We start from the raw sequence: 26,801 nt of genomic DNA, 5'->3' as shown, positions 1-26,801 counted from the left end.
CTATATAAGACCTGAAAGCCCACCAGGAATCTCCAGTATGTGCCAGGGGACTGCATTGCAGAGAGGTGTAATGAAGCCACGCCCCTTTTTACACCTCTCTGCAACACAGCCCCCGTGCATGTTTGAAGAGGGGGAACTAATTCCCCTTGCATACTGGGGGCCCCTGGGGGCCAACTAGCCCACCTGGAACCTCCAGTATGCGCCAGGGGGCTGCATTGCAGAGGTGTAATGAGGCTATGCCCCTTGTTACACCTCTCTGCAACGCAGCCCCCTGGCGCGTTTGCAGAGGGGGAACTAATTCCCCTTGCATACTGGGGGCCCCTGGGGGCCAACTAGCCCACCAGGAGCCTCCAGTATGTGCCAGGGGGCTGCATTGCAGAGAGGTGTAATGAGGCCACACCCTTTTTTACACCTCTCTGCAATGCAGCCTCTGTGCATGTTTGAAGAGGGGGAACTAATTTCCCTTGCATACTTGGGGTCCCTGGGGGGAAACTAGCCCACCTGGAACCTCCAGTATGCGCCAGGGGGCTGCATTGCACAGAGGTGTAATGAGGCTATGCCCCTTTTTACACCTCTCTGCAACGCAGGCCACTGGCGCGTTTGCAGAGGGGGAACTAATTCCCCTTGCATACTGGGGGTCCCTGGGTCATATCTGTCCAAACGCCGATATTACGAACGATTGAAAATGACTTTTCTTGAGAAACATTTGGATTTGGATTATCATGTCCTATACTTTGGAGTGTTTGAAAGACTGACTTTGAGGATGCTATAAATTACTCAAATCTGCCCGAATTGTGTGGGTAAAATTGATACCTAGTCACTTTGAATAAGAATTACGTCTCGTCTAACATTTGGAAGAAATATCTAGTTATATGACAACAGAATACCGACATAACTTGAAGGAAATAAGAACGCCCTGAAGAAGTTCTGTTGTACAGAACGAAACGCGTCGGCTGGCTGTGGTACATAAACTTAAGGAAACTAAAAGCATTTGAATATACACCAAGATTCAGCGCTTCAATAAGGACTCTAAGTGATATGATTTGATTGGATTTATTGTGCAAGTGGTGCTGTGCCAAACTTTGGAATATTCTCCACTACTCTCTACTACTTACTCTCTACTACTCCACTACTCTCTAATACTCACTCTCTACTACTCATTCTCTACTACTCTACTACTCTCTACTACTCTCTCTCTACTACTCACTCCCTACTACTCACTATCTACTACTCTCTACTACTCACTCTCTACTACTCTCTACTACTCACTCTCTACTACTCTCTCTCTACTACTCACTCTCTACTTCTCACTCTCTACTACTCTCTACTACTCACTCTCTACTACTCTCTCTCTACTACTCTCTACTACTCACTCTCTACTACTCACTCTACTACTCACTCTCTACTACTCTCGACTACTCACTCACTACTACTCTCTCTCTACTACTCTCTACTACTCACTCTACTACTCACTCTCTACTACTCTCTACTATTCTCTCTCTCTGCTACTCACTCTCTACTACTCTCTACTACTCACTCTCTACTACTCACTCTCTACTACTCTCTACTACTCACTCTTTACTACTCTCTACTACTCACTCTCTACTGCTCTCTACTACTCACTCTACTACTTACTCTCTACTACTCTCTACTACTTAATCTCTACTACTCACTCTCTACTACTCTCTACTACTCACTCTACTATTCACTCTACTACTCTCTACTACTCACTCTCTGCTACTCTCTCTACTGCTCTCTACTACTCTCTAGTACTCACTCTCTACTCTCTATTACTCACTCTCTACCTCTCAACCTCTCTCTACTTCTCTCTCTACTAGTCTCTACCTCTCTACCTCTACCTCTCTACCTCTACACCTCTACCTCTCTACCTCTCTTTACACGCACACATATACACATATATATATATATGCATATGCATTTATATATATGTATGTGTATATATATATATATATATACATACATATATAAACATATATAATCTGCAAATATAAATGCATGCATACATATACATATATGCATACATATGCATGTTATTTACATGAAAGTTTTAAAAACACTAATTAAAGCAAAGCTAAAAAGCCACCTCATTACAAACAGAATGGCTTTAACTTAAACACGGGCGAGATCTATTACATTTTCAATGCTTGTTTACTTTGGTTCCATCAAGAAGGCATTCAGATGTGTCACACATTTGCCATAAATTCTGAATGTTAGCACTCTAGTTGCTCATTAGATCACTGTAGTAAAGCTACTGCTCACCAGGGAAGTCTGCTGCTGGTGTTCAAAGTGCATGTTTCAGTCTGCATGTCAGAATTTTTTTTAATGAAATAGAAGAGGATTTGAGAAGTCACTCAAAATGTGCCCTAATTTTTCTTGCTGAAGCACTAATCATACTTTCTATGGCAAAATGAGCCCCCTCATTTTGTTCCTTTTTAAATTAAATGTTTTCAGACTTACCACTTCATTCCAATCAAGATGGCTTCTGGTGTGCCATACTTTTGTCATAAGTAAGACTGTTAGGGCTAGATGTAGGTAATTCCGATTTACCTACTCTTAAATACCGAATTTTACCGATTCGGTATTTAAGAGTAGGTAAATAGGAAGGAGGCAGATGTAGGTAATTTCAAATTCAGAATTACCGAATCTGTAACATTCGGTATTTACCGATTCTGTAAATACAGAATCGGTATTTCCTATTGATTCCTATGGGTTTTGAAGGCCATAGGAAACAATGGGAAATACCGATTCTGTATGTACAGATTCGGTAAATACCGAATCCTGCAAGGGTGCAGGGGGTGTCACTTTGACACCCTCTAGCACCCCAAGTACAGGCTTGTGTGACATGTGGCACACATACATGCCCTAAGGGCATGTCTGTGTGTCACATTGCACAGGTGTGCATGCACAGATGTGCATGCACACCTGAATTCGGTATTTTACCACACAATAGGATTGTGTGGTAAAATACAGACTCTTAAGGGCCTGTGGCACTGTAAACTGTGCCACCTACATTTGGAATTACAGAATCGGTATATTTACCGATTCGGTAATTTACCGAATCGGTCATTTTACCGAATCGGTAAATATACAGATTCTGTAATTTTCAGCCCCCTACATCTGAAAACCCTAATACCGGTCGGAAACAGCCGAAATCGGCCGTTTCCGACCGGTATTAGGGCTCCTACATCTGGCCCTTAGTGCTCTAGTTGTTCTTTAGAACACTCTGGTACATTCTGTCATTGGGCCATACTTGGGCTACATCTGGGTGATATTTGGGCTACATTTGGGCTCTTTTGTCTCTGGTGGCCATCTTGGGAGACTGCATGTCAGAAGTTTTTTAATGAAATAGAAGAGGATTTGAGAAGTCACTCAAAATGTGCCCTAATTTTTCTTTCTGCAGCACTAATCATACTTTCTGTGGCAAAATGAACCCCCTCATTGTGTTCCTTTTTAAATTAAATGTTTCAAGAGTTACCACTTGATTCCAATCAAGATGGCTTCTGGTGTGCCATACCTTTGTAATAAGTAGGACTGTTAGCGCTCTAGTTGTTCTTTAGAACACTCTAGGAGGCTTCAGTAGAACACAAAGGAATCAACTGACAGTCTCTGTCCTTGTTGTATGTACATGTTTTACTGAGAATGTCAGACTTCATTCTCACATGACTGAGAAAGATAATGTGAATTTACAGAAAATACGCTTTCAGTTTAGCTTATAGATCCCCTTCCAAGCCACTGTGGGAAAAGCATGAGATAATAGTTTTCTTTCAAACATGATTCATGATATCCCAGCAGAAGGCTTTTTCACATTGTAAAATCACCTTAAAACACACCACAATTCCTAAAATGAGTATGGTACCATCAACAAATGATTTATAATGTAACTATTAACTACGATGCTTTTTAATGAGGTGCTATCATGTATATCGGTCCCAAGATGGCTGCCAACACTTCTTGGATGAAGTGCTGACAAGCCAATCAGATCTCACGATGAGATGTGTGGTTAGGCTCCGCCCAGATATATATGTGTTTTTGAAGTTAATTTTCATAAAAACCACTGGAGCAATTTTCACCAAATATAGAAAAGGCACTTCTGCGTACCACTCCCTACAATTTTGCAAAGTTTGGTGTAATTCCATTCAGCGGTTCGGGCTGTAGCCTTGTCTATTCGTCCTATGGAAATTAACATGGGGAAAACACATTTTGGGACCCCTTTTTTTCTCGGCCCCCGCATGACGAATCCCCCCGAAACTTCCAGGGAAGAAGCGGAGCGGAGCTGGCCTAAATTTTGGAAAATTACACGCAAATTCCTCAACCGGCGCCAAAGTTATTCCCAATAGAATGTTGCGGATTTCCTATGGTAGCTAGGTCCTAACTATATATACCTACTGGCTATAGCCAGTAGGTCATATATATATATATATATATACATATATATATATATATATATATATATATATATATATGGGGTAAGTTCGCTCTTACCCAAGCCTCCAGCGACGGTGTTCACACAGCGGGGTGGCAAAGCCCATTATATCCAAACACACGTTGTCTCTAACATCAAACAGACAGCATGCTGCAGACTCCTAATTTTTGGAAAGGGGTGAGTTTTAATGGTGTGGCAACAACTCATATCTATATATGTATATATATATTATATATATATATATATATTTTTACACACAGACACACACATATAGGGGTGACCAAGGCCGCAGGGACGGTCGAAACGCGTCATGACTAGCTGTTTATTTGGCAAATAAACTGTATGCTCCAACGAAGTGGTCCATGCCTTGTATTTCACCCGAGTGGTGGAGCGCTGCGGGGCATTGCAGATATATATATATATATATATATATATATATATATATATATATATATATATATATATATATATAATTACACACAGACACACACATATAGGGGGACCCTGGCAAACTGGGGATGGAGACTTCCACGTAACATTCAAAAGCGAAAGGACGCCAATACCAACTCAGGAAGCCTTGCATTTATTTAGAATGAATGAAGACTGCAAACAACTAAATCCAACCCTGATGCGTTTCGGCGCTGCCGCCTTGGTCACAGGTGAGTCGTGTTACCAAGCCTCAAAATGCTTTTATATTCTCAGTCACATGCACATGGTGAAATACTACAGGCCTGATTCACAAAGGTAAAGTTAGGCGAAAGTCTAACTTTACAACTTTCGGTATTCACAAAGGGCATTTAATACTCGTAAATGCACTTTGTGAATACTGGAAGTCGTAAAGTTTGACTTTCTGTATTCTCAAAGGGCATTTACGTGTAGTAAATGCCCTTTGTGAATACAGAAAGTCGTAAAGTTATACTTTTGTCTAACTTTACCTTTGTCAATCAGGCCCAGTATGTTCCACAATTCATTAAGCACTGAACTTTAATGCTGTCATGATTTATAGCGTTCATGAGTACAGTGCTAAGTCACAGAATTAATTGCACGCAATGAAATATTCAATAGAAAGGCTAAGTAAACTTAAATACTTCAAGTTGCAGCAGTTGTAATAATGAGCTGATATGTTTGAAATTACGGAGTCAAACAAGCAGGGAAACCCAGCTTGTTTCCCATTCTAAACTCCGGACCGGAAAATATCAGGAAAATTCTCTGATCTGTTGGGGCTCTTCACGATGGAGATCTTTGTTTGGATTTATAGGTAGTGGGGCATGACCCGGTTGCCTCTAGATGAATCAGAGATATTTCCTGTCATTTGGTTATGGCAGTGAGGAAGACTGTAAGGTCAAAATGCATAGCCATTAAATAAATCCTTTGTTATATATATATATATATATATATATATATATATATATATATATATATATATATATATATTACCTACTGGCGGTCGCCAGTAGGTATATATAGTTAGGATTTTTTCTCTATGGGTTTTTTGAAAATTCTATGTCTAATAACTTTGGCGTTTGTGGACGGAATTGGCTGAAATTTTCAGGAAAATGGCACATTTTGTTTCTGAGCAGCCCTTGAAAATTTGGGGGGGGTTCGTCAAGGGGGGGCCGAGAAAAAAGGGGGGTCCCAAAACGTGTTTTTAACATTGAGTTTTCCATAGGGCGGTTGGCCTCACATTTAGCCCGAACGGCTGAATGGATTTGCACGAAACTTGGCAAAATTGTAGGGACTGGTAGCCCGATGTGCCTTTTGTAGGTCTCAATATATGTGCTCCAGTGGATTTTGAGAAATTAACGTTTAAAAAAAGATATATATCTGTAACAGCGGACCGGGCAGCGCTCTGGTTCGCGGACTTTTCGCGCAACGGAGCTTTGTGAAGCGAAGCTGATTGGTTCTCCGGCGTCTGTCAACATTCCAAACAGTCCGTAGCGGCCGCCATCTTGTCTCTCGGTAGGATCGAGAGACAAGAGGAGGTCAAAACAAAGGGGGAAATAACTATAAGGGGGCATAGTAGATCCTCGCTGACCCCCTAGGTTTGATGTGGAGGTTTTAAAAGGGCCCCGCGGGGCAAAAAAAAAACAAAATAATAATAATCGAACGGCTGAATGGATTTGCACGAAACTTGGCAAAATATTAGGGACTGGTAGCCCGATGTGCCTTTGCTAGGTCTCAATATATGTGCTCCAGTGGATTTTGAGAAATTAACGTTGAAAAAAAGATATATATCTGTAACAGCGCTCCGCTTCGCGTACTTTTCGCGTTACGGAGCTTTGCGAAGCTGATTGGTTCTCCGGCGTCTGTCAACATTCCAAACAGTCCGTAGCGGCCGCCATCTTGTCCCTCGGTAGGATTGAGAGACAAGAGGAGGCCAAAGCGAAGGGGGAAATGACCATAAGGGGGCATAGTAGATCCTTCCTGACCTCTTAGGTTTGATGTACCATTTTGCCAAGTTTGGTGTAATTCCGTTCAGCCATTCAGGCTGTAGACGTATGTAAATGTCCTATGGAAAATTGCATGGGGAAAACACATTTGAAAGTGTTGAAATTTAGAACCAATTAAAATGTTACTTTGGTTTTGTATTTGTGTGTGATGAAAGTTAATTGGTTATGTATATATGTCAAATGAGAGGAAACCACAGCCATTTTGTGATACTACTGTCTGAGGTACATTTGTGAGGAATTTTTGGTGGTGAATTTCTGGTGTTTGATTTACACAGTACTAACACTTCTGCTACTTTTAAAAAGGTGAGTTGTTAATTTGTATGGGGAACTATGTTGTACACTTGAAGATAATTTGAAAAATGTTTTCTGTTATTTATTTGCAGTCCTTCTGTTATACTAAATACTTGATAAAGTTAGTTTTATATTATGTATTACTAAAGACGATAAATGAAAGTGATTATTTTTTTCTGCAATTTACAGCAAGCAATTTCAAAATAAAATGGCTCACAATGAAGAGACCGTGGCAATTTCTTTTGAATTGTCCAACACATTGATTGAAATTGAGAGCACCAATAATGAAATATTGTCACAAGGAGGACATGACTTGTATGATTCCATTAGATTGATTGAAATGGACAGCACCAAGAATGAAATATTGTCACAAGGAGATGACTTGAATGATTCCACTACATTGATTGAAATTGAGAGCACCAATAATGAAATATTGTCACAAGGAGGAGATGGCTTGTATGATTCCATTAGATTGATTGAAATGGACAGCACCAATAATGAAATATTGTCACAAGGAGGAGATGACTTGAATGATTCCACTACATTGATTGAAATTGAGAGCATCAATAATGAAATATTGTCACGAGGAGATGACTTGAATGATTCCACTACATTGATTGAAATTGACAGCACCAATAATGAAATATTGTCAGAAGGAGGAGATGACTTGAATGATTTTTTTGATCAATCTCTTGATGGCGAATTTATCGAGTGTTTGGAGACCATAGAGTTACAAGAATCATCATTGGAGACTTTTAATGAGGACATTGCTGATGAGGACATGTTACTAGTTCTTTCAAATTTAGAAAATTCTGAAGAATAAATTTATATTTAGAAATCAAAAATTGTTTGAGACATTATTCATTTTTATTTTTAATTTATGAGGTTGTAGCGAAGTGATTGTAGTATAAAATGAGACTTATAGTATAGAGTGCAACATTTTTATGTTACATGGTAAGTTTACTCATATTTACTTCCCTTCTGCCACTATATTATCTCCAATGTGTATTTGACATGTCTTCTTCATCTCCGGCCTCCTAGGTTATAGATTATATATAGTTAGGAATTAGCATTTACAAAACCTTGAAAATTCACTGAAAAAACCATAGGTTATAGACCATATATAGTTAGGAATTAGCATTTAAAAAACCTTATTTTACTCACACAAAACCATTGAAATTCCATATATAGTTAGTTGCACTAACTATATATCGCGCACCCGCAATCCACTGCTGATGATGTCACATATTACATCATTCATGACATGGTCAGTGACATCACTGATGACATCACTGATGACATCTCAAATGACATCACTGATGACAACATCCAGTGATTATGTGTTTCTGTAAAGTTTAAATATGTTTTACATATTGAAGAATGAGTGGATGTATAAGTGTCTGAATGAAGGTTTTAGTAGGTGCGTGATTGACTGTATGAGTGAGTGATTAAATGCGTCTTACTAAATGCACGGGTTAGTGACTAAACTGTCTGAAAGTGTGCATCAGTATGTCTGTTGTTGTGGAAGCTGCTGCATGTGTTGATCAGTAGCTATATAAGTAGCTATATGGGTTATTGATTGGTTGCACAAGTATTTGTATGGGAGACTGAGTGTGTGTATGGCTGGCTGGGAGGTGTGTGACTCTGTGCAGATCAATGTGTACTTGTATCAGTGATTCTATAAGAGAGTAAGTATGTGTTAGTATATGTTTGAAAATGTAAGGTACTCTATGTTTAACTGTGTAGATTAGAAAATGGAAGTGTGATTGATTCTTTACAGGACTGACTAGGTGTGTGAGTAACTCCATGGATGAGTGGCAGAGTGTGAGTGTCTGTATAGGTGTATGAGTGCATATGATAGTGTTGTAAAGATGAGTGATTGTATGTATGAATGATTGTATGGGTGAATGAGTGAATGTGTGTGTAGACGTAGGAATCAGTGAGTGCGTATGTAGTAACTAGTATTGGTGTGTCAATGGTTTCAAAAATTATACTCTGTATTTAACACTGGGTGTAACAGAGGTTATATTAAAGTGTGAGGAGATGCATTGTATTGTCACATTAATGATATCATCATTGATGTGACCATTGATGTCAAATAAGATATCATCAGTGATGTCATTTGAGATGTCATCAGTGATGTCATCAGTGATGTCACTGACCATGTCATGAATGATGTAATATGTGACATCATCAGCAGTGGATTGCGGGTGCGCGATATATAGTTAGTGCAACTAACTATATATGGAATTTCAATGGTTTTGTGTGAGTAAAATAAGGTTTTTTAAATGCTAATTCCTAACTATATATGGTCTATAACCTATGGTTTTTTCAGTGAATATATATATATATATATATATATATATATATATATATATATATATATATATATATATATATATATATATGTATGTATATATATAAGAAATTGAGTTATTTGTTGGGGGGGGTGAAACCCTACACAAGCATTGACCACAATCCTTGTCAGGGTGAGGCACAAGCAAACCCCAAATTAACCTGTGTTCAACCCTCTGGTAGCTTGGCACAGAGCAGTCAGGTTTTATTTTGGGGTGATGTGTAAAGTATTTATGCAACACTTCAAACAGTAATAATGTACAAACGGAATACACAACAAATTGCAAACCTCTTTAGAACACTGGAGTAAATTGCAATAAACAAAACAAGAGCAAAATGACAACAATCCAATCAGTAGAACCAGAAATATGCATTCTTAAAGACTTCAGTAAATATAGCACCACAAAGCACAAAGCGACAACTCTGGATATCTGGGCCTGCCGGACCGGGACAAAGTCAGGTTCAACTGCGATGGAGCACGGGCTGGCTACAGAGACCCAGTTAGGCCCGCTGAACAAGAATATCTTAAATCCTGGTTGCAGAGCGTTGTGCGGTCCTGGGTCAAGGATGGGTAGCCCAGCCGAGGCGATGAGCGGTTCCGAGGAGATGTGAAGCTGGGGTAAAAGGTCTGCGTCGTCATCAAGGATCTGGTCGACGAGGGCTTGAGATTAAAATTTTGGTAGCAAGAATATATTGTGCAGTTGAGGCGATGCCTCAGTTCGAAAGAGCTGCAAGACTGTGATAAGAGAACCTGCATCATCATCGAGGCTGCCGATGATGAAAGATTTGCAATGTGAGGTCTTGCATTGGAGAAGCTTTACACAGCGGTGGTTCTGATGCTGGCTGCAAGGCCGTAGCATGGTCATTGCACTGCGAGAATCCTCGCAGCTGAGGCATTGCATCAGTTCTGCTTGGTGTTGCGCTGCGCTTCGCAGCAGAGGAGATGTGTCGGATCCACAAATGGGCTGGCAAAGAACCTTTAGGCCTACCTCCAAGGGCCCAAGCCTGGGGTGGCACCACCTGGCAGGGTAAGACTCACAGACGGCAGCATCTGGGTTTAAGGTTGTTGTAGTCTTCTGTCCCTAAGGCTGTAGTCAGAAGGCCAGCCAACTATCCCTTGGAGTCACTCTGGGGTCCTGGGTTCAACAGATTCAGTTCCAGTCCTTCTCATCCAGGCAAGAGGGCATCAGACAACAGTTCAGTACAGAATTACAATTTCAAAGACACCAAACATGAACTGAATACCTGTTCTCATTTGGAAATGATCCCTTATCAAATGTAATAAGGTTACTCCAATGTTATCCTATGCAAGAGGGAGGCCTTGTAAGAGTGAAAAACAAATTTAAGAGTTTTTCACCACCAGGACATGTAAAACTAAAAAGTACATGTACAACTTTTTAAATACACTGTACCGTGCCCTCTGGGCAGTCTAGAGCCTACCCTAGGGGTGACTTATATGTATTAAAAGGGAGGGTTTGGGCCTGGCAAAAGGTTTGTTTTGCCATTTCCAACCGTCAGTCAGGGTGACCTGAGACATGTTTCAAGTGCTACTTAAGTGGGTGGCACAATCAGTGCTGCAGGCCCATTGGTAGCATTCGATTTACAGGCCCTGGGTCCAGGTAGTGTCATTGTATTAGGGACTTACAAGTAAATTAAATATGGCAATTGGATATAAGCCAATTCTACCATGTTTTAAGGAGTGAGCACAGGCATTTTAGCACTGGTTAGCAGTGGTGAAGTGCACGGAGTCCTAAACCCAGCGCAAATTAAGTCCTCAAAACAGGAGGGTAGAAGGTAAAGTGTTAGCGGGAAAACAATGCCAAGGATGCCAAATCTAACAAATATATAATATATATATGTTATGAAGATGCAGAGTTAAGAATAATAAATATATAGTTACATACATACACTTACCTTCATGATATTGTGGTAGTTGATTTTCTGGTTATGATATTTTTGTAGGTTGATATTTCTATTTGTGATATTTTGGGTTTAAGAGGCACACTCGCACACAATTTTGTGTCGATTTGAATACACCAATACACAATTTCACTTGCATGCATGAGCACATACACACACACACACTCAGCAGTAGCATTCAAAACACTGGGCAACATCATGCTCAGCCTTCCTCATCTTTTCCTTGTGGCCATCCATCGCTTCCTCTTTGCAGTTCTCACACCGCATGAAAGGTTCTGCGTCACAGTGGGATTGACAATGCAGGGCCAGATTGGAGACTTGGTGGCCCAGAGCATGGTTGGTGTGATGCAGATCCTGCCATTAGGATTTGAGCACTGCCATCCCCAGTGAAGTGGAATGGAAAGTCGCTGGTCAGAGGTGCTGACTGAAAGATCGAATTTAACCTCATTACACATGGCCTAAGTAGGCATACCCCACTGAGCTATGGACTAATCATCACAGAATTCCAGTCTTATGCTTGGTATTCGCAAATTTAAATTATGTGCCATCATTCATACTTCATTCTATACACCAAAATCCCAGCGCTTTAGGTTTTCATTTGGGAGATGATTGTGGTGGGACAGTCTAAGCCAAAGTGGGCTAAAGTAAAATGTTTCCAGCATGAGTTCTGCCTTTTCCTGTGGTTGCCCTAAATCCCCTCTAATACTTAGAGAGATTTTAAATTAACCAAATTCTGAATTCTTATCTGCAATGACTCAGAGGGTATTCTCCGCTATACCATAAAGTAAGGTTGCTGTACCTATACCATTCTGTCTCCATAGCTGACTGTAGGTAGTCTTTGCATTTCTAGTCCATTCAATACATCAATAATGTTTTCTAGTTTCATATTTAGCTTCGTTTAAAAAAAAATGTATTTATTAGGCCATGATATCAGCTTGAAGCAACAATTAATGTCCGTTACAATATACCTTAAACATTTAAAAAATGAAATTCATTATTTGCATATATACATAATATTGCAAATTCAAATTACATATTAAAACAGAGAACCCCAAGAACAATCATTTACAAGCAAAGCAGTACAATATTAAAGAAATAATAATCAAATAAATAGACAGTGCAATCTGAAACTGACGGGTATGATAGATATACAAAGAGTACTAACAAAACAGAAAATGCATAAATTATTGATTTCCCCTTTCATCATTCACATAGTCTGCTATGGCTCCCCACACCTTTAAACCCAGGTTCCTTCTCCGAGAACTCTTAAGGGAATATAGATTGTGCTCTAAACTGAAAAAGGCTAAAAATCTCGCCTTCTACATTCCAAAATAGGGTGATTCTTTCTGCAGCCATGCTGAGGTGATACAGAGCGGTGCTACAGCGGTAGCCATAAAAACAATATATTCAACCTTTGATGTACCGCGACTAGCCAACGGTTCCTCTGCCAAACCAAACAGCATGGATATCGGGGTAGCATCATTTCTACCCCAGTTATGGAGGTTAAGAAATTGATCGAAAGATCATGGGGGTCTTGGACTGGGCAGGTGAGGCTGGGGATGTGGTAACTTTGTTGTCAGCACCCCCCACCCTTTTCTGTAATTGGGTTGGGGCCCAACCAGGACATCCTTGGCGGTATTTGTAATCAGTAATATTTCATGTTTAGGGGACACTCTGGTATTCACCATTCCACGTTCAACAACGGACCAACTTGAAAAAGGGGATCAAGTGATTCTTGGGAGAGCAGGTGCTTTTTTGGGGATTCCCAGTTAAGGCGACCTATGCATACTTGCAGAAGTGTCAGTGGGTGGCATCAGCTTTACTATTAGTCCCTGCTGCAGGTGTTTCTTTGAAATAAATACCAGTTTTACCATGTTATACGCGAAGTCCTCGTGGCAGCAGACATCCAGAGCACCTTCAGCACACATTAATTTAGTATAAGTGCAGCAACATTTGTAGTGGGAGGAGGCCTTAACACAGGAACAGTTAAGAAGATTGGCAGGAGGAAGTCGGAATGCTACAAACGCTATGTGCGGCTCACTATGTTATAGGCACAGGAGCTTATCTGTGACCCACTGAACTAAAGAACATTTTTTCCTTCCTGTTTATTTGCATTAGGGCACATGGCTAATGCTAGTGTGTGGGCCTTTGGTCTTACCTTCATGCAGCGGGCACAGTCAAATTTCGGCCGGAGTCATTTGTCCAATCGGACAGCACATGCAGGTCTTCAATTTCACTGGGCCGGTAGGGGCGGTCTTCGTGTGGAAGGTTTACGCGGGGTCCTCAAGGAGGTTGCAACCCGGGGGCTACCGCTCCCGGCACCCATCGTTCTGCGGATGGACGGTAATGGTTTGGCGACAGGGTGCAGAAGGACCTCCTGGCAGGAATCGCCTGGGTTGGCTAAGAGATTCCCATATGCAACCACAGTATATTTTCACAGGTATTAAGTCTATTTGTCTGCCCAGGTTACCAAGCTCTTTCTGAAAAGTTGGTTGCTTTCTTTTGTGATGCAACATTTCTCACATTGCTTGCTACTCCCATTGTAGAAAAAATATGCTAAGGATGATGTGTTCGAATTTTAGTGGACTAGTGCATAATATTAAAAAAAGACTCGCATATAGTGGCTGAAATTGTGGAGAAGTGTGGCTCAATGGTTAGAGCGGCAGACCCTGATGCAAACGTCTTGCCCGGGACCATGGTTCAATTCCCCGCCTCGGCGGGTCTTGAGCTAAAAAATTCCACGGACCTGATAATTCTCGCCTCGGTGCCTATTCCAATCATGGAGTCCCACTCTGCAACTCTGGGCAATAGCTTGCTTAATCTCCACAACGGCCCCCACAACGCCAAGGATGCCTGGCCTCCACCTTGGGGGTGCCCAGGAGTGGACACCTCACAGGGAAAGCCAGGATGGGTTCCACAGCGGTATTCGTACAAGCGCCTTGAGACCCTTGCGGGTGAGTAGTGAGCTATACAAGTATCAATTTACATTTACATTTACAAATTGTAGCTTCAGTTGCCGCATATTTGTAATCTCAAATAAACCCTCCTTCAATACTGAAATCGTTGCTGCAACAGTGAAAATCTAAGCGCTGCTCTGAGAAATTTCACTATTGCATTGGTTAAAAGCTAATAACTCTCCTAATTTTCCTTCCTGTGCCTTGTGCCTGCTCTCTTTATATAGGTGCACTTCTCTGGCTATGCTGTTACGTGTGTCCCTGCTGAGTATGAGAAATGGGATGAAGAAGGATACAACACATGAACAGTTACATAAAGAGAACAGTATAGTAAGAGATGATGGTTTAGTTTATTACTTAATTTACTTTTGAAATGTTACATATACTGTAAGTTTTTTTTTTTTTATCCTCATTTTGTGATTGTGTAGATAGGAGGTTTCGGGAGTCTGATGATCTTTCGTTTTTTTTTCTTCTTTGCCTTCACTGCCGTGTCATTATCGAGTGTTTTTGGGGAGTATCCCTTTCGATGTTATGATTCATCAGTTTTCTCCACTCGTCCTTTATCGTGTTCAATAATTCCATTATTTAGTGGGGGAGCTAGCCAATTTGGCTACTCGGCAGTAATGATTTCTGCCTAGAATTATTGTCATCGCCTTAATCATTGGATTGTATTTACTCATAGCCCAGTAGGAGTTAATGATTTATTTGAAAGTACTGTTCCCAAATTTCCCAGAAGTTTCTTTTCGAGTGTTTCCCTTTCCTATCAAGTTTGTTAATTTTTATTATGTAGTTTAGCCAGTTTGCATGAGTTGGTGGAACTGGTTTAACCCAGTTAATACAGATTTCTCTCCGCGCTAACAGTATCAGAACGAAAAGTAAGCTTTCCTGTTTTTTACTTAATTTATTTATACCAACATCTATGTTGTTATATATCCCAAAGATAATAAGAGGGGTACTTACAGTTATGTGGGTTCCCAATACCATATTCAGCGTCTTACCAATCTCAAGCCAGTAGTTGGATATTGGGGGGCATTTTTGGAACATATGGATGTCATCCGCTTTAGCTTCTCCGCACTTAGGGCAGGACTTAACGTTGGTTCCTTTAAATTTAGACAATCTTTTTGGGGTCCAATACGCTCGGTGGATCGTGTACAGGTGGTTCCTCTTTAGTGAAGCTGATTTTATACAGGACCAACATTTTTCCATAGAATTTTGCCATACGAGTTGTAAGTCCAAATCCTGATCAGGTATATCTTTCCTCCATGTTATTTCCGGGACTAGAAAGTCTTCTTCTCCGGATTCAATGAGTGCCCAGTACCATTTTGATATTTCTTTCCTTGTTGGTGTTATTTTTATCATTTCATTTTCAAGATTCTCATTACCCCTTTTTTCCTCTGGTAACGATTTAACCCCGTTGGTTAGTTGGTAATATTTAAATTTTGACGTCTTGCCATCTGTAAGTTCATATAGCGAGTCCCACGAGATTATCTCTTTTTCTATTAACAATTGGCCCCATCTTTCTATTCCTGCTGTTTTAAGTGGTACCGCTAAAGAGTCTTTTAGACATTCTGGTGTCCCTGGGGAGTCCCATATTGGAGCCTTTGTACTGTAGTATGGTATGTTTACCGTGCTTCTGATCTGAGACCAGAGTCTAGCCGCGTTGTATAAAATCTTTAGTTTTATTTTTTTTTAAATTTTGGATGGCCAAACTTGAATAGGAAGAGGTCTGTTCTTTCAGTCATATTTTGTAGGAAACGTGGGTAATATTGATGCTTCTTCAATAGTGGTCTAAAGTTCTTAAATTGAAATGACCTATAGTACTCAAATAAATCAGGGCTAGCTATTCCGCCTTGCTCTTTCCTCCTCCTAAGTTTACTCCAGGCTATTCTCGTTCCTTTTGATGCCCAGATGAAGCTTGCTATTTCACCCTGGATCTTCTTTAAGGATTCTTTTTTAAAATCCAATGGGATTGTGTTAAAGAGGTAAGTGAACTTAGGGATGATGGTCATTTTTATTACGTTAGATCTTCCCAAAAAAGTTAGTGGCAGTCCCGTCCATACTTTAAGAAGTCTTCTCATTTCTTCGGCGATTATCGTCAAGTTCAATTGTGGGACTTTTTCAATTTCTTTTACCAGCGTAATTCCTAGATATTTTATTTTATCCCTACTATATGGTGTATTAGAATTGATGATCCAGCTCATTGCCTCAGTTTTTCCTTGATTTGTTAAATAACCTGAGACTTTACCAAAGTTGTTCATCGTGTCTTCCAATACTTGATGAGCATTTTCATTGTTAGTTGTAAATACCATTAGGTCATCCGCATATAATGCTACTTTTTTTTACCAATTTTGGTGTTTAAAAGGTAGAATTAGTGGATGGTTTCTAATCGAGCAAGCCAATGGTTCGATGTAAAGATTAAAAAGTAGCGGCAACAGCGGACAGTCTTGCCTTGTACCTCGTTGTATCTCGATGTTACTAGTCAGGTTCCCATTAACTATTATTTTTGCTCTTGGTTTATTATATACTTCCCTTACCATATGGCCAAAACTGTTCCCCAAATTGTTTTTTCTAATAATTTCGTTTAGGAAGGTCCAGTTGACACTATCGAACGCTTTGGCAGCGTCATAGGTGATTATAGTAAGGGGAAGTTTTTCGCAGGCGGCTACATCTATTGCTGCAAATAGCTCATGGATGGTCTCATGGATTTGCCGCCCTTTTATAAAACCCTTTTGATCTAAATTAATCAGTCTTGGCATAACCTTGGCTAGTCTTTTTGCTATGACTTGCATAAAAATGTTATAGTCACAGTTGAGTAACGATATTGGTCTGTATGACTCGCACAGCTTTGGATTTTTCCCAGGTTTTAGGATAATGCTAATTGTTGCATCATTCCAGGTGTCAGGGATTTTCTTGTGGCCCAAATATACCTTATTCATTAAATCTGTTAATTTGTCAACTAGAGATTCTTTTAACGCCATGTAGAACTCATTTGGAAGCGCATCAGGGCCAGTGGCTTTTCCTCTTTTTAGACCACTTATAACCGCTCTAACTTCCTCAGGCTTAATCTCATGATTTAATTCTATCCTTTCCTCTTCTGTTAGTGTTGGGAGGGAGATAGCCTCAAGATAGTTCTCGATTTCTTCTTTAGTTGGATTTATGTCTTCTTTATATATACCAGAGAAGAAGTTTGAGAATTCCTGTCTTATTACAGTATCTTCTGAGCTTTGTGATAGTTGGTCTTGGATCTGGATGCATGGTATGTTGTTCCTTGACTGCTCAGTTTTTATTCTCCATGCTAGCAGTTTTCCGCATCCTTCCCCGTATTCATAGCTGGCTAATTTGCTATTTTCCCATTTTTCTCTCACTATGCTTTCCAAATAGTTTGCTGGAGTCTCTTTAAGATTTTGGTGTTTTTTCTCTAGTACTTCCTTCGGTTCTGGGTAAATTCCATTTTCTAGTTGTATCTCCACAGTTTTAATGTCTAATTCCATTTTTTTGATTTCTAGATTCTTTATATTTGTTTTATACGCTCCTAGGCTGAGTAACTTTCCCCTTACCACGGCTTTATAAGCGTCCCAATTAATTTGTTTTGAAGTGCCGATTGTATTATCCTCCAAGTAGTGTGCTGAGGTAATTTCTAGCTGGTTTACATTTTGTGTGTTGTTAAATAAGGATCGGTCTACTATCCATCTAGGAGGAGTTATGTTTTTAGGTAAGAAGAGAGTTAATTTTACCGCCGAGTGGTCAGATAGATGTGCGGGGAGGTGTTCAATGCCTTTGACATTGTTTTGAAGGCTCCTGTTTAGAAGAAAGAAGTCTATTCTTGATCTATGGCCTAATGTTTTGTTGTGGAAAGTGAAAGGGTACGTTTTCTCTCCTTTTTGTAACCACATATCTTCTAGGTCTAGATCTTGTTTGTAGATTCTTAACCATTCCCTCATTTTGGGTAGATTAAATTGTTTATTAGGAGGTGATCTATCTAATTTAGGGTCTAGTATAATATTATAGTCGCCTCCTATTATTATGGGGGCAGAGATTGATAGGAGTTCCAACTATAGGTTTTGGAGGGGGTTTGGGTCATCTAAGTTTGGGCCGTAGTATCCAACTATAGTAAGGATATTGTCATCTATCCTTATTTTAGCCACTACCCATCTTCCTTTACTATCTACTGCCTTGCTTTCAACTTTTGCTTTTAGGGATTATTTTAAGATAATTGCTACTCCCTTCACGTTACAGTCCTACGTAGTATATATACAGGCATCCACCCATTTTAATTTTTTTATAATTTGATCCCACTCGGTGCTTACAAGGTGAGTTTCTTGGAGGATGATAATCTCACTCTCCGTTTCCTTTAAATATTCCAAAATTCTTCTTCTCCTATTAGGTGTTCTAAGTCCGTTAACGTTCCATGAGAGGACGTTAATTATTTTTTCTCTCGCCATTTCTTCTTTAAAGTTGCTAAGTTCTGGACTTTGCTAAGGCATTTTTTAAGTAGTCTAAGAGACACCCTTTTAACTCCTATTTTTTGTTTTATGAGGTTATTTTTTCAGTTTTTTTTCCCTAATTTGCTCCCCACCCGTGTTTTAACATAACTTACATTAGTAACTAATTGTGAGGATTGATTTTCTCACCCTGAGGAAGCCTCCCTTCTTCTTTTGGGTGGTATTTCCACCCGCTTCGAACTCCGGTTTCACCAATTTACTTTATATGGCTTATTTTATTTTAAAAGGTCACTTTCCTTCTTTAATTACATTAAACTGATCCTTTATGTTTTAAGGTTCTGCCTTTTGGGGCACATTATGTCCTGACTTTTCCCCTTTTTTTCCCCCCTTGTTTCTGAGGTTCTTATCAGACATTCGTACCTTTAAATCACCGGGTATTGATTCTTTCTTTTATTATTTATATAAAAGGTTCCTTCTCTAGTTAGTTTTCTTTCTTTGGATCTGGTCCTTTATCTGACATATAAGATCCTCTACCTCATGGGGCTCCCTTATATTGTGCATTTTGTTGCGCCACATGATTCTAAGGGCTGCCGGTAATTTCATCTGCACATTAGCCCCAAGAGACTTTAGCTCTTGCATATGCTGCCCCAGTTCCCACTGTCTGTCTTGTGTGGCTTTGCATATATCAGATCGAATTTTAAAGGACCCGTTGTCCTTGTTTTGTGTTCCACCTTTTAGACCTTCACTTAGTATTTTTTCTTTAAGGGTATAAGTCTTAAAGTTGATTAAAATTTTTCTTGGGGATTTCCTTTCTTTGCTTTTCCTGAAGGGATCCCTGTGGACCCTTTGAATGTCCTCCATCAAATTGCAGTCTTTCGTCCAAGGAAAGAATTCTCCAAAAAGGGAGACAATAAATGATTTTATATCTGATCCCTCCAAATTTTCTGGTACATTTAGTACTCTAAGATTATTTTTTCTTCCTTGGTTCTCCAGTGATTCCAGTTTCTCTTTAACCGAATGTTCGCTGTCTTTTAGATGTCTAATTTCTTTTTGATTTATGCTCACTTTTCAGGTCTCGCCTGTCGATGCGCATGCGCATCGAGCTTGCGAGACTATGGGGGCTTAAACAGTCTTTAACCAACTTGCAAGGAATTGTGGCGATTCCTTGCAGTGCCCGTGAAATTCAAGCTCAATGCGCATGCGCATTGAGCTTAAAAGCGCGTGCACATGCCCCCAGCCGCCTGCCTTGCATGTATTTTCCCTCAGGCGCACTCCTCCCACACCCCCGCTCCGCCCCCTCCCCTGCCTGCCGTGTCGCATTTCTTAAGTTCCCTCAGCCGCACTCCAGACCCCTGCTGCTTTCACACCCTCTCCCCGCTCCGCCCCCTCCCCTGCCCGCCGTGTCGCATTTCTCCTCCCTCCTCCCCTTCTCTGCCTTCCCTCCGTCTTGTTTTTTTTTTTTACCCGCTCCGCCCCCTCCCTTTTCCCCAGAGTCACTTATTCCTCTGAAGAAATGACACAATGCTTTTAACAATCTCACAATTTGCACTGGTGTACCACTACCCCCTCTCTTCTCCCCCTTCCTCTCTCTCACTACCCCTCCCTTCTTTGTGTGTGCACGCACCACGTGAAATCCCAGCGAAAAGTTAGCAGCGCTGAAACCCTCCCAATCTCAGCCCGCCAGAATCGCTCTGGATGAAGGCAAAGCTTCTAGTGGCTCCCTAAGCTGTTTTCCTCTTACATACTCGGCTCAATCAGCGCTGCCGCACGGAAGCATTTTTTCCATTTATTCCTCTGAAGGAATGACACAATGCATTTCCCGATCTCACAATTTGCACGTGTGTAGTTGAAGTTGATCCCAAAACATGCCCTTTCACGTGAAAACCGTTTCTTCTCCCTTTTTCACAAGCGAGGGATCATCCCAGGTAGGAGGGACCAGAGGGAGAAAGAGAACCGCAACGCCTCATTCTTTTCTCGAACGCTCACTCTCTCTCTGCCTGCATTGCTCAGGTTTCCCTCTCGTCTTTTGTCTAGATCATTTCCATCTGCCCCTTTGCAAAGCTGGTTCCGTCTCTTTTTTGCTTTCCTTTTCACCCGTCTCTTTTCTGTCATTCTGTATTTTCTGTTTGCCTCTCTCAACTACAAAGAATTTGACAACTATAAAATTCACACACAAACATATAAGCCCCTTCATACAGACTCATGAACACTTTAACAGAACAGATGCACCCCCCTCCCCCACCACAAAGCGCGTCCGCTTCATTACTTCATGCGCGGCCTCTCCTTAACCTAATCTACCTCACCATCTATTCTGTGTTGTCAGACTGGAAGGCACCTTCGATGCATCTGCTACTATTTGCTTGACGTCCTGCACGCTCCTCTCATCCTGTGTCCTACAAGTCCCTTCTTTTATTTTAATTAAATACCGGACCATTTACTTGCAAAAAAAAAAATACAGACTGCAAGGCGCCTTCAGTGCATCTGCTACTATTTGCTTTAACACAAACTAACACTTTACCATACTGCACTTCCTGCTTTCTCCCTCCCTACCTCCCTTTTTCTTGAGTCCCTTCTGCTTTAGCTACATGCCACTACTATTTGCTTGCCATCTTTCGTGCTCTTAACCCTCCCTTTCTCCATTAAGCCCTTATTGTTTTTTTATAATACATCATACCATTTGCACACAATACTACCTTACTCTTACGCAACTGCTACTATCTTCTTCTCTCCCTCCCTGTCTCTACCTACTACAGCATCCATTTTAATATAACAATTTGGAGCTGTACTGCAACTTTTGTATTTCTACTACTTCTCATTATTGTTTACTTGCTTTTATATGTTATTACAATGCTACAATTGTTAGTTATTTCTGTTAAATAACACGACAACACACAAAAACAATTTAGTTCGCCTCTACAAATATGCTCACATTCCTTTTGCCTTCCATAACTTTACTATCAACAAGTTGCTGCTCTTATATCTTTTGCCCCCCACTCTTCCTTATCCATACTCTGCCATTCACCCATACAATCTTCCTTCACACACACAATACTTTTGAAATAACTTTCTCGCATATTACCTTTTAGCACTCCATACTAACAAGCATTTTTGCTGCCTACTCCCACAGTCCCCCGCAGCCCAAACTCACACGTTGCACAAAACTCCATATTGTATTAAAATAGCGTGCCACTTGCCAGCCGCAATTAACCTCCTGGTCCAAGTACGCCCACCCCTCCCCTGGAGGGTTTGAATGCGCATTGTTTGTGTTGAGGAAGGTCACGTGAGCACTCTGCAACAGCCCACCCCCAAAAGGCACGTGCTCATCTCCCAGCTGGCTGCTTCTTTGACACAGGCCGACACTTCCTGCCGTGCGTTCCTTGCCCCCACCCCGAAAGAATTTGAGATGGCATGTTTGACCTCCGACCTTGCTTATCCATCCCAGTCCTCTTCTGTTCTTAATTTCAGCTTCTATACCCCTGCACACCAACTGTTTGAAAACCACGTAGGGTATACTTATACTGGGTTAGACTTTGGCACGTCAGTAATGGGTTTATGTGGTCAGCGGAATCTTTTTGGGGGTGGAAATAGGGGAAGAGGGTGTTATGCCAGGCACCCTTTGAGGCCTTATTGCCTCCTTGTGCTTTCACCAACACATCCACCATCACCTCCACATCCACCACCACCACATCCACCACCACCACATCCACCACCCCCACATCCACCACCACCGCATCCACCACCACCACCACACCCACCACCACCACACCCACCACCACTACATCCACCACCACATCCACTACAACCACCACCCCATCCACCACTACCACCACCACCCCATCCACCACCACCGCCGCATCCACCACATCCACCACCACCACATCCACCGCATCCACCACCACCACATCCACTGCATCCATCACCACCACATCCACCATCACATCCACCATCACATCCACCACCACATCCACCACCACATCCACCACCACATCCACCATGACATCCAACGCCACATCCACCACCACATCCACCACATCCACCACCACTTCACCACCGCATCCACCACCACATCCACCACTCATCCACGCAACGCCACTCACACACGCAACGGCACTCACACACGCAACGGCACTCACACACGCAACGCCACTCACACACGCCACTCATCCACGCAACGCCACTCATCCACGCAACGCCACTCATCCATTTGCAAAACGAAAAAGGTCAAACTCTTCTATTGCGAGACCTATTGCATTTTCAATGCTTGTTTACTATGGGTTTCAACTGCCGTTTCTACTGCGGTAACTCTCTCCCCCAAGTCATTTAGTTTTTGGTCCAAACCTTCACAGACCTCACGGATCTTGTTCTGATTTCCTTCAGAGACTAAGAATTTTTCTCTCATTTCACACATTATTTTGTCCAAAAACATCTCCATTACTTTTCCGGTTTGATTTGCTACTAGGAGGTCGTTACTCGCTTGTTCCATGGTCCGTTCTGGAAATTCTATTTGAGGCGGCGTAGAAATGTCCCCGTTTGCCTCCATTGATGATATAGTGCTTGGAGCTATATTTGAGGGAACAATGGTATGTTCAGTTGACATTTCGCCCCTAATTGTTTCTGATAGCCCCCTAGGGTTTGAATTTTCTATCTTCTCCTCAGACGTGAGGATTTTGGCTGAGCAATCACCAGTGCTTGAAGTCAGTAGAATGGACTCGTTCTGGATAGAGAAATGACCTCCTCTCACTTGTACAGACTGCTGAACCTTAAAGCAAGACCTTAGGGAGGGGGTGACTTTAATTATTTGTTTTGACGTGAACAATCCTTGTGGTTTCGGTTTCGTGGATCTTAATTTTATGTTTTCTGATAGTTCCACTAAGTTGGGGGACACTCTCTGCTTTCTTTGAGTACTTCTTGGGGTCACACTCCTTTTCAGGGGAACAAGCTGTTTGGCTAGCTGACGGTTTCTCAGACAATAGGAGGATTTTCCCCCACTTCCCAGCTCTTTCTCTTTTTCTGACTCAGTTAAAGTATCTGTTTCCACTCCCCCTTCAAGTTTCCTGGATCTTGTATTATATAAAAATGTCCCTGTTTGGTTTTGAGTGTCACTCTCCCCTTTGCTTTCCCCTCCGCCCTTTTGATCTGTAACGGTGTGTTGGGCGCAGCTTGTGATTAAATCTGGCGTTATTTTTTCCAAATCACTCACTTCTCCACGTACCTGTATTTTTGTTTTTCTAGGATCTTCCAACTTTCCTGATTCCTTAGGTTGCTTCTGCTCACTATATGTCTGTGATTTTAAGGGCAACTCTGTTTTCTCTCCGTGGGGAAGAGGAGACTCCCTCTCCTCATTAATTGACAGTAAGGTGCTTGAAAATTCGGATCTTGGTGAACTGCCTGCTTTTTGCCGACCGGCCTCCTTGTTTTCTCTTTGCACTGGTGCCTGGTCAAATGTCTGTGTAAACGGCAGTCTCTCTATGTCAGGTATTGAACCTGAACCCGAAGCTGACCACGTTGACTCTACCCGACCGCCTCCCCGCCTCAGCTCCGTCCCGTTGGCTCCGCTACCCGTGCCCCGGAACAGGAAGGCAATTCTCTGGAACGCCCTGTGGCAACTCCGCGCAGCTCTCAGCGCTACTGCCCAGGTTCCGATGTGCGGCAGCAGCAGCGGTGAAGATGGGGATTTGGAAGGTACGTTTGTTTTCCACGAACTTCCTATTGTCATAACGTATTGCTGATTCGGTCAGGGTTTTTTTAAGTCGCCCGTTCAAGTCTTTTGTGGCTGCAGGGGATCAGTCAAAGGGTGAGCGTCTATTCAGCGTTCTTCCTTTTCATGTTTTCCATTTTCCATTCTACGTTACTCCCCCTTTCTTGTGTCTTTCGTGCCCTTGATGAGATAGAGCGGATAAGAAAGAATAGCCGCGGAAAGTATGTCCTTTACCCCGTTGTGGGCTGGTGAGTCGGAGCTCCCGACCGAGCGCCTCAGCCGGCCGCCATCTTCCTCGGAAGGTTACATGAGCAGTGGTGAGAGCCACTGTCTTGTGCCAGCCGTCTGCTCATGTAAACAATAGTGATGAAAAAAAAATCTGGTTCCTTTTTGTTTTGTGCTGATTTGAAGTCTCTCAACAAACAAACTATGGTGGACAGTCATCTGCTACCCAAAATTCAGGAGCTGTTAGCGCAATTGGAGGATGCACATTTTTAAATATCATTAGACCGTAAATCCACATATCACCAGATTGAACTGGAGGAAAGTTGCAGACACCTGACTAAATTTTTTGCCCCTGGGGCAGCTTTTAGGCATATTCAAATGCCTTTTGGATTATTGTGTGCTGCATTTGTTTTCCAGAAACTCATGTTTACACTTTTCAAAGGCATGCAAGGGGTCATGACTTTTCAGGATGGTATGTTTCACTGATTTCATTAACTTACACAACTCACGTTTGTCAGGGGTTTTACATATTTTATAAGATAAGGGTATGACATTACAGATGGAGAAGAGTACATTTCTTTCCCAGAGGTTAAATATCCTAGCCATGCCATCTCTGGCAAAGGTTTTTCCCGCGCTTCGAGCTCGATACATGCAATTGAGGAGTTACCCACACCCACTAACAAAGACCAGTTAAGATCCTACTTGGGATTGTGTGAATGTTGTTCCAGGTTTGTATGTAAATTCTTCCATTTAGCTTTACATTAAAGGGAGTTTTTAATAATAGGATAAAGTTCATTTGTATGAAAGTGCACCAGGATGCTTTTGATAAGCTGAAGTATTTCGTAGTCAATGTGCTGCCCCTATTTCCTTTTGATCGAAAGTTGAGATGTTTTTTTTATGTTGATGCCGGTTCAGAAGGTCTTGGTGTCATGCTCAATCAAAGGCAACAGGGTATGGAGAATACTGTTGTCTTTGCTTCATTGCCCCTCTCATGTGCAAAAGCTAAGTATTTTACTATTGATAGGCAGGCGCTGGCACGTGCATGGGCAGTGGAACATTTCAAAACTTATCTGTGGGGTAAAGAATTTACCATAAAAACTGACCATGGCCCCCTAATAGTGTTACTTAATAGCAAAAGCACAGGCAGAGCTACTGCTTGTTTGGTAAGAATCCTTTCTAAAATGTTGAGTATAACTTTCATGCTGATTATAATTAAGGAACAAGCAACCTTGTTGCTGATTGTTTATCTAGATTGCCTAATTCGACTGATGCATGCTATTCTAAGATTGTTAAAGAATGTATAGTTGCTTCTGTTGAATATGTTGAATAACTTTGTTTGGTAGTGAGTTGCCCAAAGATGTTTGGATGGAAAGTTATGGAGTTCACAAATACGGAGAGGCCCAGTGAGAAACCTGAAGTTGCACGCTTCATATTTTGTGGAATGTAAGAGATTGGAACTTTGTTGCTGGAGATTTGATATTCAAGGAATAATTTTTTTATTCCTCCTAAGGATATTCATCCAACTATCATAAGGTTAGCTCACACAGGACACTTGGGTGAGACCCATACAAAGAAGCAAGTTAGATACATTTTTGGTGGCCTTATAAATATTCACTAATTTCTTGGTTTGTGAAGCACTGTTCTATCTGTATCACTTCTAATAAAACCTTAGTTGCCAGGAAAGTAGAATTCAATTGTTCAGATTTTCTCAACTGGCCATGGAGCAAACTGGCATTGGACATTTTAGGACCATTTGAAAGTTTTCGAGATGTTAGGTGTATGCCTTTGTTCTAATTGGTTATTTTTCCAGATGGGCAGAGATTAAATAGGTTTGCCAACCAACCAGTGACACCATGATTCAGTTTTTAAGGGAGTGTTTCCATAAAGATGGCTTACCATCTAGCTTTGTTATGGATAATGGGAAACAGTTTCCTTGTCTGAAGTTTCAACATTTTATGAAGAGCAATGGAATTTTACATTTGAAAACATCTCTTTATGCTCCTAAAATGAATGGCCTAGCAG

Source organism: Lissotriton helveticus, chromosome 5_1 (assembly GCF_964261635.1).
Source record: "Lissotriton helveticus chromosome 5_1, aLisHel1.1, whole genome shotgun sequence".
NCBI lineage: Eukaryota > Metazoa > Chordata > Amphibia > Caudata > Salamandridae > Lissotriton > Lissotriton helveticus.
Note: the sequence above shows the minus strand (reverse complement) of the source record.